At 41.1% G+C, this 18,767-nt stretch overlaps 1 long non-coding RNA gene across 2 annotated transcripts in view; it reads left to right on the top strand.

Moving 5' to 3' along the window:
• Positions 1-18,382, top strand: part of LOC138138880 (uncharacterized) — a 68,019-nt gene extending 49,637 nt beyond the window's left edge. For both annotated transcript variants that reach the window (XR_011162141.1, XR_011162139.1), the window contains one exon: positions 18,177-18,382. This is a non-coding gene — a long non-coding RNA (uncharacterized lncRNA). The remainder of the gene's footprint in view (positions 1-18,176) is intronic.
• The last annotated feature ends 385 nt before the right edge of the window (positions 18,383-18,767 follow it).

Raw genomic sequence — 18,767 nt, forward strand, 5'->3', positions numbered from 1 at the left:
GGAACAGGGTGGGGATAGGAATTGAAAATGTTATGTTTGGAAATTTTGGAATTGTGTTTTGTGTTTAAATAGATTGATGCACATATTTTTAAAAATGTAAGGAATCTGAAAGCCCGTAGGGCAAAAATAAAGCATAATAATACAGGGTTATTCTAAATGATTGTAGTCGAAGTAGGCGTGAAAACTGAATGTAAAATTTATGGTTGCCGCTCCACATAAAAAAAATCATCAAAATGATGTGTTAAATTGGGTGCAAAACAACTCAATATTTTTAAAATTGATTCTAGAACAACTCACTATTTCTGGATTCAATCGTTAATTTAACAAAAATAAATAAAATCCTCATCACCGCACTTTTCACCTAAAAAATGACAGTGACAGCGACACAACTGACAGTTCACATGAAAGCGGCAAAAACGTAATAACATGGGCATGGCCTACTTCGACTACAATCATTTAGATTTAGAATAACCCTGTACATAATTATGTAATACAATGGAAGTTTGAGCTTTTTTGCACCTTCATTTTCACATTTGTGTGACCAGATGGTTTTAATCGTGACTGTTTCTGGAATTAATCTAGACCATTCCACATTTTGTTCTTGAAAATTTGTCAGTTCCCAACAGTTCGATCCGATCCGTTTCTTCGTATCCAGAATCAGAAATCGTTCCTCACTTTTCTTCTTCTTCCCGGTTATCTTCATTCCAATTGTTATTGTCACAGATTCTTTTTAGTCGCTTGCCATCTCTCATCATTTGCAAAATTCCCCACCTCCCTTCTGTTGCATGCCTTTCGTCGCGTTGTCCCTTGTCCGCCTCGTCCCTACCCTGTGCCACCTCCGTCTGCGAGTAAACCGCGTCGAAGTTCAATAAAGCAGCGGCGCCTTATCTCAAACGTCCATCTCGGTCCGATGATTACATAAAACCTGCGCAACATATGGCTCATTTCACCGGAACGCAGCCTCCGTCCGAGTTTATTGGCTCCGGAGCGTCGTCGACCTGCGACCTTAGCGCGTGCCGGCGCAATTAAATCCCCGAAAATGCCTAAACGCGTTCCGGGCCGGTCCGGGCGCGCGGTTTTCCCGCTCCGCCATGGCCGCCGGTCGGGCGGTGTTCCGGCGGCGAGGTTGGGCCCTTGACTTGCAGATGTCGCGACGATACCGCTGACCGCCGACCGGAGGCGGATTAAAAATTGAACGGCCACGCTATAACGAACCACTTCTGGGAAAGAGTCGCCAGGTTTTAACCTTTCATTTAAATTGTGCCACGATCGGTTATTACAGAGGGTTGTGTATCGATTCCGGATAGGCAGTGTGATTACGCTTTGAATAAATGGCGAGCCGGTCTCGAATTGGGACCTAATTGCGCCGCATTTACTCGGTAATTGCGTGCGACGAAAGACAGGACATGATAAATTAAAAGCTTATCTGCATGTCCGCGAGTTGTCGTTACAAACTGTGACAAACAGGTGAGCGAGGGGATGATTTTTTCGGACGGGGCGTCGAGGGACTGCTGAATTTTTTAAACGGTGCGACGTTTCCACGAGCTTTCGATGCGGATTAAAGCATTTTTTACGAATTTCGAGAGAGCTTAATACAACTGAAACGGAAATAAACTCACTCAACAAAAAAATTAAGTCCGATTTAAAGTACGGACGCAAGGTGATCAACAAGGACTGTTTCCGTTGGTAATACTGGATTTTATTTTTAAATGGTACAACTGGACCAACTTCCGGTCGTTGACAGCCGCATCATTGACAAGTGACATTTGACAGTTCAAATTAAATTAAACATGCTGCTAAAAAGAAGAGTTAATTTATGTTTGGGGCAAAATGGGGGACACTTCAAGCATTTCTTTTATTTCATTTTTAGATAATTGTCCTGTCTTTCAAGTTTACTTTCTTTTACCGTTAATTTTTACTCTCATAACCTACCATTTTGTTGCTGTTAATGTTACGTCAGATATCTGTCAAATAAAACATATACGGTGGCAGTGTTGCCAACAGCCAAAAACAATTGTATTGCTAACTCAAACAGACCTTGATCACTTTGTATTTTTCTTTTCGTCCCTTTACAGCGTCACTAAGGACTGAAACTGATAAATTTGACGAATTGCCAAAGAGTTGGTTATCATAAATGATTCGAATTAAAATCATTAGCAAAACAAACATTGAAAGTAGCTTTACCCGTTGGGACAACAACTTTCAAGGGATTTTTTTCTGGAGTGTAATGGACGCTCCATAAAATCCTTCAGAATTGCTGTAAACCTTAATATTATTGTCCATTAATGTTGTGACAACTTTTCGTTTCTCTAGTTGATGTTTTACAGTTTATCTCTTCTTGCTAAAGTACAGTTTTGCAGTTAGATGCATAAAAGTATATAAAAAAGAATTAAAAAAAAATGTTAAAACATATTTCGGATCCAAAGACTGTTTCCTAAATGATAAAATAACTAAACTGTCCTTCACATTTTTCGGCAATTTAAAAACAATTTTCCAGATTTTTTGAAGTACTCGAAATAATTATTATTGTTTTTTTCCGTTTTGTGACTCTTAGGTATTTAAAATTGCGGTAAAAAATACATTTAAAACAAGCAGAATTTCTTATTTTGCCAAAGAAGGATTTAAGAAATCAGCACAATTAAAAGATCACATTTCGAAGATCTAAACATTTTAGAATAAAGACGCCACCACTAAGAGGCAGTGTATGCAGAAAAAGACTGTTTTAGAGAAGAAAATGGAAAAGAAACTAAAAAAGAAATAATAGTCGCATATTTATAAAGAATTTTTATTGTTTTATTTTTGTATCTGATGTTCCCCTAAAAATTTATTTTTGCTACACACAGAGAACGAAATACCGTGCGATCGAATAAAAAAAAATCATAGTAGGCGAAAATGGTGGTTTGAACCAATCAAAGCATCAGAACAGCACAATCCAGGCAATTCGATTTTTTTCTATTCGATCGCACGATATTACGAACCACTTCATTCACTACAATACCACTTTATTAATTCCCTTGCACCAAATATCGGGTGTTCATTTAAATTAATTCTCAAAGTAGGCGTTGACGAGTCGATTGTGAACGCCCCACGGATTACAGATCACGGATCAGCTGTTTAAATCTAACCTCAGTTTTTGCGTTATTCGTGCTTTTACTCTGCAGACTGACAAGGGGTGCGTTCACAATCAACTCTTCAATGCCAGCTTTAAGGATAAATTTAATTGAACACTCGATATAATTTATTACTAAACTAAAGCTAACGCGCATTTGGACAGCCAAGCTGACACCGTCGCTCAGCTTTAGTTTAGTATATGTCTTGGATTTTCTGATGGGCTATGAGTCATATCTGCGCAAATGACGAATATCGTTCTCAAGTAGATGCTACAAACCGACGTTTTGATTTACAGATTTTTCACTGTTTTACTTTTGCGCAGATATTGCCAAGGTCACAGCCTATGAGAGAATCCAACACCTGCAATAACGTGTATATTTTTTCATTTCCCTTGCTTAATCTGCGTTCAGAAGCTAACCAATTTGGAGTACCTAGCTCGTGCATTTTTAAGCGTATGTCTGTTAAGCTACGACAAGCATTTTCCAAACCACGCCCAACTCCAAACGAACAAGTTATTAAACACCCGTTATCTTTTTGCAAACGTAGTTCTTAGAATGGTTTTCACAAGACCTATCATAATTTTATTCTCTACTCAGCTCAGTTTTAGTTTTCTTTTTGTTTTTTAACAGTATTTTTTTTCTACTGCGTTTTATTTTTTTTATGATTTCAAATTATCATACTAAATTTAACAAATTCTTTTCTTACCTTATTCCCGCATGATTTACTACTATTATTATTACCAGATTAGTACTATTATTATTTCTTTCTTTTCCCCCCTTATTAAACTCTTAACAGTTAACAATTCACATGGAAGGCTGAATCCACAAAACACGCATGTTTTCCGCCATTATAATAATCACATTTAATTTTTTTAAATTAGTTTAAACAAATCTATTTGTTACTACTCTCGTGGCAAATTATTTTTATCGCAATTATCATAATTGTCGACAATTTGTAGACGAAAAGTGTACAATTCAACCGTCCCACTCTTAGACTCAACAAAGTAAACACATTTAAATAAATTTTTTTGATAAAACGAACAAAATGAAAGTGTTTCGAAACAAACCGATTACAAGACGAAAATCGGTGACAACATAATTTAGATCTGAGTGAGTCGGCGTTGACATAATAGAAGGATGATTGTCAATATTGGAAAACAATAATAAAAACGACTCAGAACATTAATAACTTTTATTCAAAATCTATCTGGAGATCTGCTCGATTACATTATTGGTGATGTGGGTAGCGACATGGTCAAAAAGTGTATCGATAAATTATATTTGAGAAAAATGTCGACACCAACGAACAGATCAATTAGAACTAATTTTGCAGAAAAAAAAACCTAGATCCGGATTGGTTCAATTTTGTTGTTTCTCCTGGAGTCAGGAATTAATTCTAGATGTTTGTTTTAGAATTTCATTGATGTCTCAAGATTTATGACGTCCCCGGCTAAAATATATTCAAACTTTCACTTCATCACGATTTGATTGGGTCGTCCTTTTTGTTTCTAATCGATCTGTGTGTATTGGGTTGTGAAATGGACCGCCAACGTCCCATTTGTATGTCACACGTCCCTCCATCCATCAGGCGTGTGATTTACCTACGGTCATAGGCGTGTGGAAGCTAGACCATAACAGGTGAACGTTTCATCAAAGCTCCGCGTTCCCGCCGAGGATCCATAAATCACATAAAAACGTCCCACCTCGACTACCAGTCGTCCCATCATCCTGGTACAATTAAAAATGATCATATGTAAAACACGTACCTCTGCTCTTTGTGTCTCGGAGCTGCTCGCTTTCATAATAAACAAGCGTCGAGGGCCTCCGGAAAAAATGATATACATGTGGAACGAGTTAACGACGGTCACGATTTAATAACGTCATTTATATGAGGTACCTGCTTGTAAAAAACTCGTAAAAGACAGATATCATTCCCGAAAATTAATCGGGGCCCGGAGTTTCCCCGGAAAGCGCTCCGGTGCGCGTCTCTGACCGGTTGATGACAACAGAACTATTTGCATACATGAATGAATTTGTCGACATTAATTTCATTACCTACGTATTTCGAGGAATTTTTATAGGACTGGGTTTATGTGGTGTCGTGACATTAGAGATCGATATCGTAGGTCAAAGCTGTTGAATTTAAATTTTAAATGACTCCACAATGCTGACTGCATCGGCATTATTTTAACCGTTGTTCATCTCGGAACGCACGTGTCTCGCGATATCCATTAAAAGCGGCGCAATTTGAATTTGGCGCCCAGTGACGTCACCAATTAGGCGGGACCGGCGCGGATTCGAACCGGGCTGGACCGTTTGACGGTCTAGGGAGCCGAGACACTATCAAACATTTATGAGCAATAAAAAAGGAAGTAAACCGCAAACAAGAGAATATTTGAGCGCGGCTCTTTACAATTTTTCCAGTTTTACATATCTGTAATTCGAGTGAACCTGTTGGGGTCACGACTCCACTCGAGATAATTGAAATGGAGATGGTGGAACATTTCCAGAATGGCGAAAATGGTACCCTTTGGGCTATCGACGCTGAGATCCGTTTGTGTGGTACGAACCAGTCGATCTCTGGAAATGTCAGCGTTCTCGAAAAAATGTTAGCACTGGATGAGATATTAGAATCATAAGAGCTTAGGCTAATAAGTGTGGGCGAGTTTTTCTCTGTCCTACGCTCAAATTACTAAACAACTTTTTGCATTCGGATAGGTGAACAGCTGATAGTCTGTTTTATTGTTTTGCTCCAAAGTTTCACATAAATCTCTTGCTAATGGCGAAGATAACAAAATATTGCATATAGGTCATCACAACACACACTTGGTCACGTGGCATTCAGGCCGGATTCATTTATCATTACGGATATGATATATTTATCCAGGGAACTGGAAAATTAACTTCTCAATTTGCTTTTATGTAATTCGATCCACTTTCTACGTAGATATGTAAGAATATGAGAATTATTAAAATAAGTAGATGAAGAAATTAAAAGATAAGATGAAAAAGTAACATTATGACCAACCGTTCTTAATGATTTTTGAAATTCCCACAATGTTTAAATTTTCTAATTTTTGTAAGATTTACAGATTGCGGTTTTGACAATTTCTATTTTTTAAGCATTTTCAAAATTCTCTGAATTACAAGATTTACAAAGGTTTTAGATATAAATTTTTTGAAAAACAGTAAACTGTCCCCCTCACCAAAAAAAAAAAAACAAAAAAAAGACGGAGAATAGCAGAACTTTTTTAACAACGGATTTAGAAATACGTGGTGGAAAGTGGTCTAAAGAAAGTGAAGCGGAAGGGGAGAAAAAGGCAGGGAAAATTAGAGAGACCACCAAAGGAGGAGAGGAGAAATAGCAAAATAAGTTAGGAAGAGGGTAAAGGGGGTGGGGAGGAAGAAAACACCCAAAAGAAGAGAAGAATTAAATAAACAGAAAAACAGCGATATCTAGAGATAAAGAGCAAGCCTTTGAGCAAAGAAGGTAGAAACCGATCTTTTAGCCAAGGAAGTTTTGAGGAGTTCCTGGAAGAAATTGAAAAAAGGAAAAGAACAGGAAGACAAGAAGAGGAGGAAGAGGAAGTATTTAAAGTAAGCAAGAAAACAGCAAGATCACCTGAAGTAGAGAAGAAAACAAGCAGGGAAGTGGAAAAGAAAGTAGAAAAGCTGGAGGAAATGAAAGTGGAAATAACAGAGGAACTAAAGGAGATGCGAAAAGAGAATCAAGAAGTCTCGAGAGAAATCGAAAGACTAAGGGAAGAATTTAAGAATAAAAAAAAGGAAAGGGAGGAAGAGAAAAACAGCTTGATTGGGAGAGTAGCACAGCTGGAAAGGAGGAGAAGAAAAAATAATATAGTGATAACAGGATGGAAACAGGTGAAAGAAAGAGTAGATCAAAGAGGACATAGAAAATTTTATAAAAGAAAACAGAGGGGAAGCTAAAGTCAAAGATTGCTACAGCATAAACAAGGATGGAAGAGTGGAGTGGGAAAGAAAGTGATGAAACAGAAAGGAAAACTGAGAGAAGAAACAGAGAAGATATTCATAGACAACGACCGTAGAAAACAAAAACGAAAGATACAGAAGAAACTAAGAACCATCGCGAAAGAAGAAAAAAGGGAAGGGAAAGAAGTAAAAGTGGGATATAGGAACATTACAATAGAGGGGGCACAGTGGAGATGGAATGAAGAAAGGGGAAGAAACTAAGAACCATTGCGAAAGAAGAAAAAAGGGAAGGGAAAGAAGTAAAAGTAGGATAGAAGAAAATAACAATACAGGGAGTACAGTGGAGATGGAATGAAGAAAGGGGGAGACTAGAGATTTTTCAGTAGGAGGAATAGGGCATGGAGAAAACGGAGACAACGGAAATGGAAAAAGGACAAAGAAAAAGGTAGATTGGCAAAGAAAATGGATTCCGGAAAAGAAGCGCAAAGGGAGCGCAATGGAGAAGATACGTAGGGGAGGGCACAAGCAAAAAAGATAACAAAAACGGCAAAAGTGAGGGTATTATATTAGCGGGTTTAAGAAAAAAATAAGAAGAATTTGAGACTACGTGAGACAATTTGAGGAATGGAGCTGGGAAAAAATAGAAAAGTTTACACGCACGAGCGCAGCAGATGTTGTAATAGCACATGTAAAAAAACGCTTTATACACACGTTGCATTCATAATTTTTTGTGGCATCATTGTATCTACAAAATAAAATAATAAGGAAAAAAATTATTAATAAAAATATATATTTTTTTAATAAATATTTCCACGAAATTAGTGAATAGAAGTGGCAAACATTCCAGCAGAAATTAATTTTTTATATTCTTTCTTTCTGTGGAAAATTATAAACAAATACAAGTCCATATAGTACAGTGTAAAATGAAATTTCCCAAACTGTAAAATAATCGTTACTTACGATATAAGTATCGTAACGTTGCAATAGTGCAAGTAAGTGTCACATTATCACACCTAGTCGGTAAAGTGCGACATTACGACACTCAAATGAATGTCGTAAAGTTTGACATTACGTATTGATAGTAGATAAGCTATTTTATTTCACAGTATAAAAGAAATGTCCACTTTTGACGCATTATGAGGATGAAAAACAACCACATTTTAGCGAAGATGTAAAAATGAATTTTCACTTAAGCAAATTATGCAGTTATGTCTCAGCTAAAATTTTCGAGCCTAATATCTCGGTTATTTGCCAACGGATTTTTGTTAAATTTAAAATGCAGAAGTTTTAGACCGTGAAGGTTCAATTAGTAATAATAAAATTACCTCAAGTTAAAAAATGTAATTTTAACACATGTTTCCTTTATCGAAAATTATGCGCGATTATTATTAGATTGTTAAACATTAAAAAATAGGGGTCTACACAAACAATTAAGCAAATCACTTGTCTGATTCAACGAAAAGATTAGATTTTGTCGTTAAAAATTTAATGTAAAATTTGAAGGTATTTGAGCAGTTACCTTTTGAAACAATTGATGATTAATTGCCAAGCAGCATTTTGTACAGCCTTTATTAGAAACGTCAAATTGTGAAAATTTATTAAAAATACTCTAAAAACAGACTACAGCGGCAGAAATGTCAATATTGATGAAAAAGGAAAAAAATTTGCCTATGGAGAGTGTCGTAAGAACTTCAATGGCACAGTTCGTTTTCTCGTGGAACACTATCCAAATGTAGGTTTTACAAAATGTAAGGTTAAGAGAGTCTTCAATTTATTTGAAGACGCAGGAAGCGAACGTGAACTAAATTACCTTGCTAAAATATCCCGATCGTGTTTTAGTCCTTTATGGAAGAATTAAAGCATCCAGTATAATAAATTACGTCCAAATGTTGTCTTTAACTTTGTAAGTGTTTGTAAGGTTAGCAAGATAAACGTCAAATATGTCACCTGCGCTTCTGCGAAAAGGGATGACCAAAATTCTGCAAAATTGTGCATTTGTTTCAAACGCGTCTACGTTTTTGCATTTGCAGCCACGTTTAACACAGTTTTTTGCAAACCAGACGTCTTTCAAGGACGAGTTTTTCCCTACAGCATTTTTTATTGATTTTTTTAATTGATTCAACATTTTAACAAGGCATGTAAAAATTACGTTTTTAAGACTTGGGTGATTGCATTAATAGGATTTTATTCTTTACCGTCTAAAATATCTGCATTTTAAATTTCACAAAAATCCGCTGGAAAATAACTGAGCTGAGACACCCTGTATATGCATTAATATTTCTTTTTGAAAATTTGTAATTTGGAACAAGTCGAATTTGTGAAAAAATGTAGTGTTTAAAAAAAGGTGAACGTAACTGTTTGCGACGTTTCGAATTTTTTACTTAGCGAATAGTTTCGCAATACGCCACATAACAGAATACTAATTGTAAATTAAACTAACGTAACAGTTATTTGTTCGTCGTTAATTACCCCCGGATTCCTCCTCGGCCGTTGCAGCCCCATTAGCATATTAATAATGAATGTTAATCACCCGCAGCTCTTCGATCGCCATTTCGAAAAAACGCAAAATCCGTACCGACACTCGATGCCACATTGCGTGCAAAAAACTCCCAAATTACCGAGTTAAGTAACGCCACTTATGTAATTGATCGGTGTTTTGGTCTGTTTGCCGAGCTATTATTTAAATGACACACACGAACGCTATAAACATGTTACATGCGTTATTGGAATTGCAAATGCGCCCAAGCTCGAATTAATACAATCCGCTTTATCGCTCTTATCATCGGGGACATATTTTTTTGTTTCGATAATTGCGCCCCGTCGAGCACGTCCCTCGCCTTTAATTAAAGCCCAATTCATATTCAGATGCACTACATAGTACAGGGTGCAGACGGAGATCACTGAGATAAAACGGGACCTTCCCAGAAGAGGCGACGTGACGTACCAACTCGCTCGTAATGGGACACGTACGCCTCTACCGGGAACCAGATGGAAAAACGGGATCTCGCACACCTGTCGCCATTCGAGGCGAGCGCGCGGACCGCCGCTTCGCAGCTTCAGGTGTCGGAGTAGAATGTAGGGTGGTGCGCGATTTTTCTGCAGCGGAGGTCGTTACTCGGTTTGCGAGCGCTATGGTGGTTGAACCGCTTGATGGTGGCAGAGCTGATATCGTAACGACTTAATTCCATCGTAGATAATGATAGTTTTGCATATGCGTGTGTCTCTCCGCGACCACACTAACTAGTCGTACGGTACATTCAATCACACTAATTTAAATTATTGTAACAATGCGATGTTCCTTGCATGCTATAATGCATGTATTATTCAATGCACTTGCTGCGTTATGACGTTATTATGCACATCCTACCGGTTTCGAACTCTCCTAATGGCGAATTTTGCATTCATTTTCTAATAACGCGGTGCAGGCGGTTCTTTGTCATGCACGTGAACCCGGGACGTGTCAGGCTTGAGGAATCTCCACGATGGTGCTCGCTCGCACAAGAAAAACACACATCCGGTCACTCACAAAACCTACTTCTCTTCTGCTAAAAAAATTCTTATCCAAGCCAGAACCACAATTAGAACTCTTCTTTTTGAAAAATTTTCGTTTCACCAATTTCTTCTTTTCTTCTCATTTTTGACCCTCTCAGAGCTGCGAGTTTCCCCATCTGGCTCGGAGACTTTTAAAGAATGTACTGTCACCTTGGTCCACGGGAGCCCCCCGGGGGCATTCCGCGTCCGCCCGCAGCTCACCTAGACCCGACCGTGACCCTCTGCGTTGCAAAAATAATTATCGAGGCACGCCGGGAGGGCAATCAAACGGGCAGATGTGCCCATTGCGCCCTTTTTTCTCTTTCTTTTGTCTAGTTGAAAGCCTCGTGTGCCCTACATTTCCACCTACTTGATCACTAATTACTGCCGACCGGATAATGCGCCATTGTTGCAGCGAGTCTGTTAAAATCGCATAAATTATCTCCGGCACACATGCATGCGAGTGCGGGGCCCCACCACCGCCCCATGAATATTGATGGCGCGGTGGAGGAAGCTCCACGGCGGCGGCTTCATCCGGGGGCGGAGAGGGGCAATCCGGAGAGAGATCCGAGTCCCGGATTGTCACCATGAAATGAGAAGCCTTTTTAAAAAAATACAATCATTGCAGACGTCAAAGAGCTTTCAAAAACCACCTATTTGAAGTTTTGGAAATTTTTTGACATTTTTTTGAAAATTTTTTTCGCCTTACACGATCCTACTTGTCAAAACTCGACACGACACACACAAAAATCGACGGTCCACAATAAGAACTAAAAAATATTAACAATATCAACAGTTTTTGGGAGTCTACCGGTCAAGGTTTGCGGACCGCGACGCGATTGGCCGACGCGCCGTCACGTGACGGATTTCTACGCCTGGATTGGAGCCTTCTGCGATACCTCGTCAAAACTCGACACGACTCACTTGAAGTGTGTTAATCGAGACAATTGAAGGTGAATTAACTGGAATGGCGCCATTTTGACAAATTTTGGAAATTTTTTGAAATTTTTTTTTTGTTTCGCGGTGTGGTTTTGGAGATTGTAGCTTGTGATTTGGGCGAGTGAGCCTTTGTGGGTCCAGATCTGATGCCTATTTCGTCGGTTTGGTGTCAGTCGCGAACCGGTGGAGCCGAACGCGCCGAAAATTCCTCTATGGTAGTCATCGTGATCCGTGGTCGCGATAAGTGTCTGAATTACACACTTAACAATGCATTTCTCAAGAGGCACGATGACATAAAGCGGCCACGACGCTAATTTCGAAATCCTTCTAGAGATAATTCGTGAAATAATCACCGCCGTAATAAAACATAACGAGTGAGGGACATCGGGAGTGTACCAGAGAGGACACGTGTTCGCCCATAAAACAAGAAACATCCATTCAGATCTGGTTTAATCCGTGCCTGTCACAATGCGAGCGAGGCGTTCCGAGCGGCGGCTAAAAAAATGTCCAGGTGCTAATTCGGCGCTCCGCTCGGACCTTGCACCGGACTAGGCCTCGGAGTTTGTTAATTCTTGGAGCGAGTACTGTCTTTTAGCGATGTTTATCTGGCTTGTGCACTTGAATAGAATATAAATGCAAATGGACGACACAATTGTACCTTTGTGTGGGCATTGTGTGATTCTAAGCGGCCGGGACGTCGTTAAAATAATCAACAATTATAAGCGCGGAGAGCTTTGAATGGCCGCCTGCGAAAGCTCGTTACTGGTATCTGATGGCGGGTTGGCCGCCGCCGGATTTTTCTACGGACGGGCGTTAATGTGACAATAGGTTAAGTGACAGTCTAAATTGCATTAATGGCTAGGAGAGTCGCATCTTCGACTTATTATCCAATCATTTAAATAAGCAATCAGTGCTAAGTGGCGAAGAGGTCACTAACACGCCGCTAACTAACCACACTTACGCGTTATTAACAATCAGCATTTGACGTCAACGGCCAATTGTGCACATGCAAATTAAAACTAAAAACGAACGACCTCGATTGCATTAATTAGGCGACGGAGATGCCAACACCCGCCCAAGCTAACTTAACACTTTGGCTAACTCTAACTCCTCAACTCGTAACACATTCCTCCAACATTCACTCAGCACCAGGACCCTAACCCCCACCTGGTACCTTCCCCAAAAAACGCATTTTCATTTTAACCCCATCTAGCAAATTTTGAAAATTTTTGATTTTTTCAATCCATTTGGAGCACTCCGTATCAAAATTATTTTTCAAACATGAAAACACTACAATTCGGGAACCTCCACGTGCCACAGATTCCAACCGGAATGGTTCTTTATTTTTGAAAAATGGAAACCGTCCTAGAACTTTTGTAAAAAAAAATTCGAAAAAATCACTTCCACGAAACAGTTTCTGTTTGTTTCGAAGAACACTCCTTTTAAAACTCAATTAACAACTGCTACTATTACCATTTGTCTCAACTAACGCTTTCAAATATTTAATTTTCGTTAGAACCTAAGTGCTAAAAACTTGAGATGTAATGATCTGGTGCCACTTTTTCAAATCCCATTTTGCTTCCTGTTTCATCTGTGGCAAGTTGTTTTGGTCCCGACTCGATCAAAAAATTAATTAGAATAAACCGTTCCGGCCAAATGGCACTTTTCCCCGAACAACGCGAATCGTCGATAAAAAATGCCCCTTTTGTGTTCGGAACCCGAAATTAATGCCGGCAAACATTTTTTATACACCCGCAAGCAACAAAGACGTAGCAGATTAGAAACAAAAAAAAAGATGGTCCTAGACAAAAAATTTAATAGTCCGATCAGAGAACACATCTGTCACGTTATTATCCGACCTCTTTGTTCGTGCAAACCCGTTTAATTGCGCGTTGGTATTCATAAGCACGAAATCGGTCAAGTGGGTCAGAGGTTCCCCCCACAGATGCAGTCCCAAGGAGCGATTTTGGGGCAAGTTGCGTTTCCCCAATTTCGATCGAAATTGGGTGGAAAAAAACTGTTTTGCTCTTGATATTTGCATATTCGGGGGTTAATAAACAGTACCTGGTCTCGATGATCATTAGTCCGGCTGTAGGGGTGCAGTTAGAGGGGTTGCGAGTGCTTAATTCAGCGGGACGCGCTAATTGTGAATTCATATGCAAATGTGTTCATCGGTTTGGTTAAGTATTAATCTGGACTCATTATTTCACAGCTTTTAACCCCATCAGGGTGGCTCGCTACCGCATCTGCTGCACCAAAAACAATGTTACGGATTAGAATCCATGAGGGTGGTTTTTTGTCGGATTTAATCGCAGTTATGACTGTTGTAATTACACGGGGGGGAGTTTTTTTTTAAGAGACAACCCTTCCGATAACGAGATTCCGGTCGGTGATGCGAAATTTGCTCCTTTTGGCCCGTAAATCAAATTTAATTCTCCAACAGTTAAAATTTAGCTGCTAATAAACCGTCGTGAAATACGAGACATTAACGCGTCATAAATCGGCTCGCCGAGGCCCCATGTACCAACGGGTAATATAGACGATAGGCTATCTAATTAAAAAAAACCCAAACTGACACCGGAGCTAATTGCCGTTGCTTGTAGCCCAATGTAATCCCCTTGTTTAGTGCACGTGATGAACCGCGAGAGACGAGTCTTGGTCTTCCTTTTGCGAAAGAGTTACGACGGGACGCTTATCCGATCGCTTAAGAGGCAGACGGTTTGGGGTGGGGGGCGGAAGAAACCTTGCCCAAAACGAGTCCAGTCGAAGAAACTGAAGACCAGAAACGGTTCCAGTTTCCTCGTTTTCCTTCCCCGTGAGAGGCACCGCCGCCGGCCCCGCGCGAACCCGCTGACAGCTTGTTAGCCGCTCCGGAGATTGCTTGTCCAGATGAAGAAACGCGCTCACGGGTAGACCGCGCCACCGTTCCCTCGCCGCCCCCACGGCCACCTGGTCGCTGCACCCACCGTTTAATTACGGCCGAGCATAAACGTGATGAATCTCGCCACACCGTCTACCATTCCATCTGGCCTTAATTGTTTTCTTCACGGCATTTGCATTGCTAAGGGCCTGACTGATAGGTGTCAAGCGTGCACTCATGACTCTGCCCCACAAGCAGATCGCATTCCCGCCTCCAGATAAATTCTACAAATTTTTACGCGCTCCAAGACACCCACGACACACTCGGTGCCCAAACACTCGATTAACATACAAACGCGCCAGGAACTCCGGCCCGCCGGCGGTTCCGCCAACAATACGGCCACAAAAAATTTTACCATCAATAAGAACCAAAAAAATATCAACAATACCGCGGACCGCGGCGCAATTGGCCCGCCGGGCCGGATTCCTGCGTCTGGATTGGCGCGACGCCGTCACGTGGCACGGTGCGGCGTCGTCACGTGAGGGTTAGGCGCGTCGCGATTGGTTTCCGCGTTCGTGGACCGGTTCGGGTTAAAAATGGGCAACGGGGGAGTCGAGGACGGTCCATAAGTCATGGTCTTATAAGGTTTGAGGAATGCGAGGAGAAAAAGAACCGTTCGCACTCTTATTAAATGCAACCGCATTAATTATGCGAGATGTTCTCGTCGGAAAAGAACTGGTTGTGTGGTGCGCGAGAGGCCGCCATTATATGCGTTACAGTCGAGTGTTTAAATATTAATATTTATAAATTGACTTAGCCGGCCGAGGTGATAGGTTAAGTAGGCGAGGTGTGGTCGCGGCCGACTCGGACCTAGGCTAAAACTCGCCGAGAAAAACGGCGTGTGGCACAACTAACCCACTCAATTACAATATAAATTAACTCGCACTCTTTACGACACGTTTTTATTGCAATGCCACCCAGGGTAGCGAGCGAAAAGCCACTTTCCAAGCCCGATCTGGCGACATCGACTTTTCCTGGACGCCCGGCTAATTGTCGAAACTGCGGGCCGGTCGGTCGACTCGTCGTTAATTTTAATCAGATGTATAATTACTGTAATTTTGAGAAAACGGCGATGCTGTTTGGCAGCTTAATGCCCAAGAACAAATAAAAAAGCGCCAATAACAATAAATAAGAGCGAACAAGTCAGCAAACTTGTTAACCGTGTGACTTTTACGGTTCCAAATAAACCAATAAAAGTGTAGATAGCAATTATTGGGCGCTAAGGAATCTCGCGTTTACATCGCTGGTACATTCGACCCATTTGAAAATGTCGTTACCAAACGGATACTCCGACACGGCTGCTAAATCATCCGACCAAAAATGCAACCATTCCAGTCATTTATTTCAAACAAAATAGTGACTTATTAGCAAAAATTACCATTAAAAAAAAATCAAAAAAACTCAAGATGTCATTTTTATTTTTTGGAGTGAAAACCTCTTTAGGCATTCCGGGCAGTGAATTAGTTTCATGCGACACGCTAAAATCGTTCGCGTTCGCATCACGCTAAATCGTTTGCGTGAAAATGCAACCATTCCATTCAAGTTGTTTCATTTATTTCAGACAAAATAGTGACTTATTGGCAAAAATTACCATTAAAAAAAAATAAAATACTTCAAAATGACATTTTTATTCCCGGGCAGGGAATTAGCTTCATGCGTCACGCTAAAATCGTTCGCGTTCGCGTTCGCATCACGCTAAAATCGTTCGCGTTCGCATCACGCGCATATTTAAAAGTCGGAGACACTAGAACCAACTCTTGAGGGACACAAAATGACGCGATTGGTTGAAATTAAGTTTGTAGTTGGTTATTTTTCCGGTTTGGGTTTTTTGTGGTGGCGCAACCCCGTCGGTGCCTAATTGCGCCTCAAATTAGGATGGTGTGGGGTGTAATTAGACGTAATTGTCCCCGTAATTAGCTTAATCACGTCTGAGTCAGCTTAATCACGGCGTAGAGGAGTCAGTCAGCTGACAATCACTGTGCATAATTCGGTTGATTGTAATGACTGCTTGAATTAATATCAATTATGGCCGAGTAAGACTGATGTCTGCCTCTAAATTGATGTTAATACCCTGATAAATAGCCGTTGATTATTCCCGCGATGCGGAGAGGATTAGGTCGCGATGGCAAACATCCATCGCCTTCTCAAGGTAAATACACGTGCCGACGTTTCGGCATCGTGGTGTGACCACTCGGTATAACTAACCGTTGACACGAACGACCGGACTGGAACAAGCCAAAAAAGAGATATTAACAGCTTGTAATTAATCCCGGATCGAAACCAGCTGAGATAATCATCGCATCGAACATACAGGGTGTTCGCAGCGAGAGGCGGCGCCGCCGCCACTCGTAAATCTACACGCTATTTGTATTTGTTTCGCTGGGGGAGACGGATACCTGGGGCTGACGTGAATTACGGCAAATCGCGATCCAAGGATATCGCGTGGTCAACGTTTCGACAATTACGGACGCATCATCAGGGCCTCCACGCAAATCTCCTCCTTCGTTTCTTTTCCTCAACACCTACAGCATTTTTCTGACATCTCAACTCTCAAAGAAAGATTTTTTTTTGACAAGAATGGGCCACAAGTAGTGCACTGGGGGACAGCCAGCATTTGTACTAACAATGACTTCTAATTGAAAATTCCACCGTGCGGTTTGCATTAATTGGTCGGGCGATTTGTCTTTGGTCCCGCAGGGCACCACATCGGTCCCCGCTCTTTTTTGCTTGGGACGAAGAACCTGCGGTCTCACCACCTCGCCGATGCCTCCAGTGCAGCGTCTTGGCATTTGAATGGAAATCATTAAGAATACACACCCTTGTTTATCAGTGACTGGCTGTCTAAGGCTAGTTTTATAATTAATTGAATGCTGAGTCAGCGAGGACCTCACTAAAACACCACAGATAGCCACACGGCCACCTTGATTGGCACCGTGTGTGTATAAAACGATTCTTACCTGTTTAATTCCTCCGTCTGCGCCGTGGATGACTTATGAGTATTCAAGGAGAGGCACTGTTTAATTAATAACCTGAATATTTTTGAATATTTTAACACTACAACAGACATCATTAATAAAAAAGGAAACAACACGGGGCGTTCTCGGTGAAGACGTCTCGTATTTATCTAAGGAGTTGTGGAGTCATATGAGGGGCATAATTTATTTCGATGCGTGTCACAGATCGCATTAATATTTATTTCTTCGCGATCCACGAGAATTCTGTGGGACTCGGGTCCGGCCGCAGATCTGGACCTTCTAAGCCTAATCCGAGTCCAGTCATCGTGGCTCGAGTGCAGATGAAGAAGAGTAATTGTAGTTGTATAATTTGACAAGAGGTGCCCAGGTAAGTGACAGACGCGGCCGCCAGTTGGGGGGTCGCGATACCATCTCCTGGCAATCGCAATTGGTGTCTAGTCATCCTCGCGGACCATACCGGGACCGGTCCAAAACTAGACGGTCCAAATCACGACCGGATTTGTGCATATCGATTTTGGACTCTATTAAAATGTCAAATTAATAAAGACCCTTGTTGGTGTCGTTAACGGCGTCGTAAATCGTCCGCGCCTTCTTCCTCCCATCGTGTGGAAAGTGCCGGTTGGTCCGGTTCGGTTTTGGTAGTGTTGCGCTTCTTGCGCAACCCTTGTAGAGCGACGGGCGCGATTTGATTCGTTTTAATCAGAGATTATCGGTCTATGACAGCCGTCTTATCGAAACTTTTAATTACAGAGCTCGACGTGGTCCAATCTTGGGATCCCATCGAGGAAGACAACAATCGATCGCCTCCACACGACGAGGAAAAAAGACGAGCGCATCTACATCCAGTAATGGTGCCACAATTTAAAGGAGGCGATGTGGGTTATGGTAAACAGTCATAATGTTTGACTTATATAAGTGGAGGAATAAAATAAATGCCCACTTGTTTTTGTCGTGAACACACCATTCGGATTTGTGATGGGATCGTTAGGGAAACTCGACGAACGCGGAGGAATGGAGGAAGGATCCTCTGAAGTTGACATTCATTGAAATAAAGCCCCGTTATTACCACTAAAATAAACACTTGGCATTAATACACCATATCGAGGCAGAGGAGGTCCTTACAATCGGAAAGAGCGACCGGAGCCGCCCCGGAATAATTAATCGACAGGAATTTTCGAAACGCGGGGAGAGCGCTAATCAAGGACGAGGACTCTCCGGAGTCAAAGCGAGTGCCCGCTAATTACCCTTTAAACCCTGCAAAAAACAAAATTACATCTCCGCCAATACAATTAGTTTTAACGAAGTTGGTACTCGTGTTTCCCGGAGTGAACCGGCGGAGAA

Source organism: Tenebrio molitor, chromosome 1, assembly GCF_963966145.1.
Source record: "Tenebrio molitor chromosome 1, icTenMoli1.1, whole genome shotgun sequence".
Taxonomy (NCBI): Eukaryota; Metazoa; Arthropoda; class Insecta; order Coleoptera; family Tenebrionidae; genus Tenebrio; species Tenebrio molitor.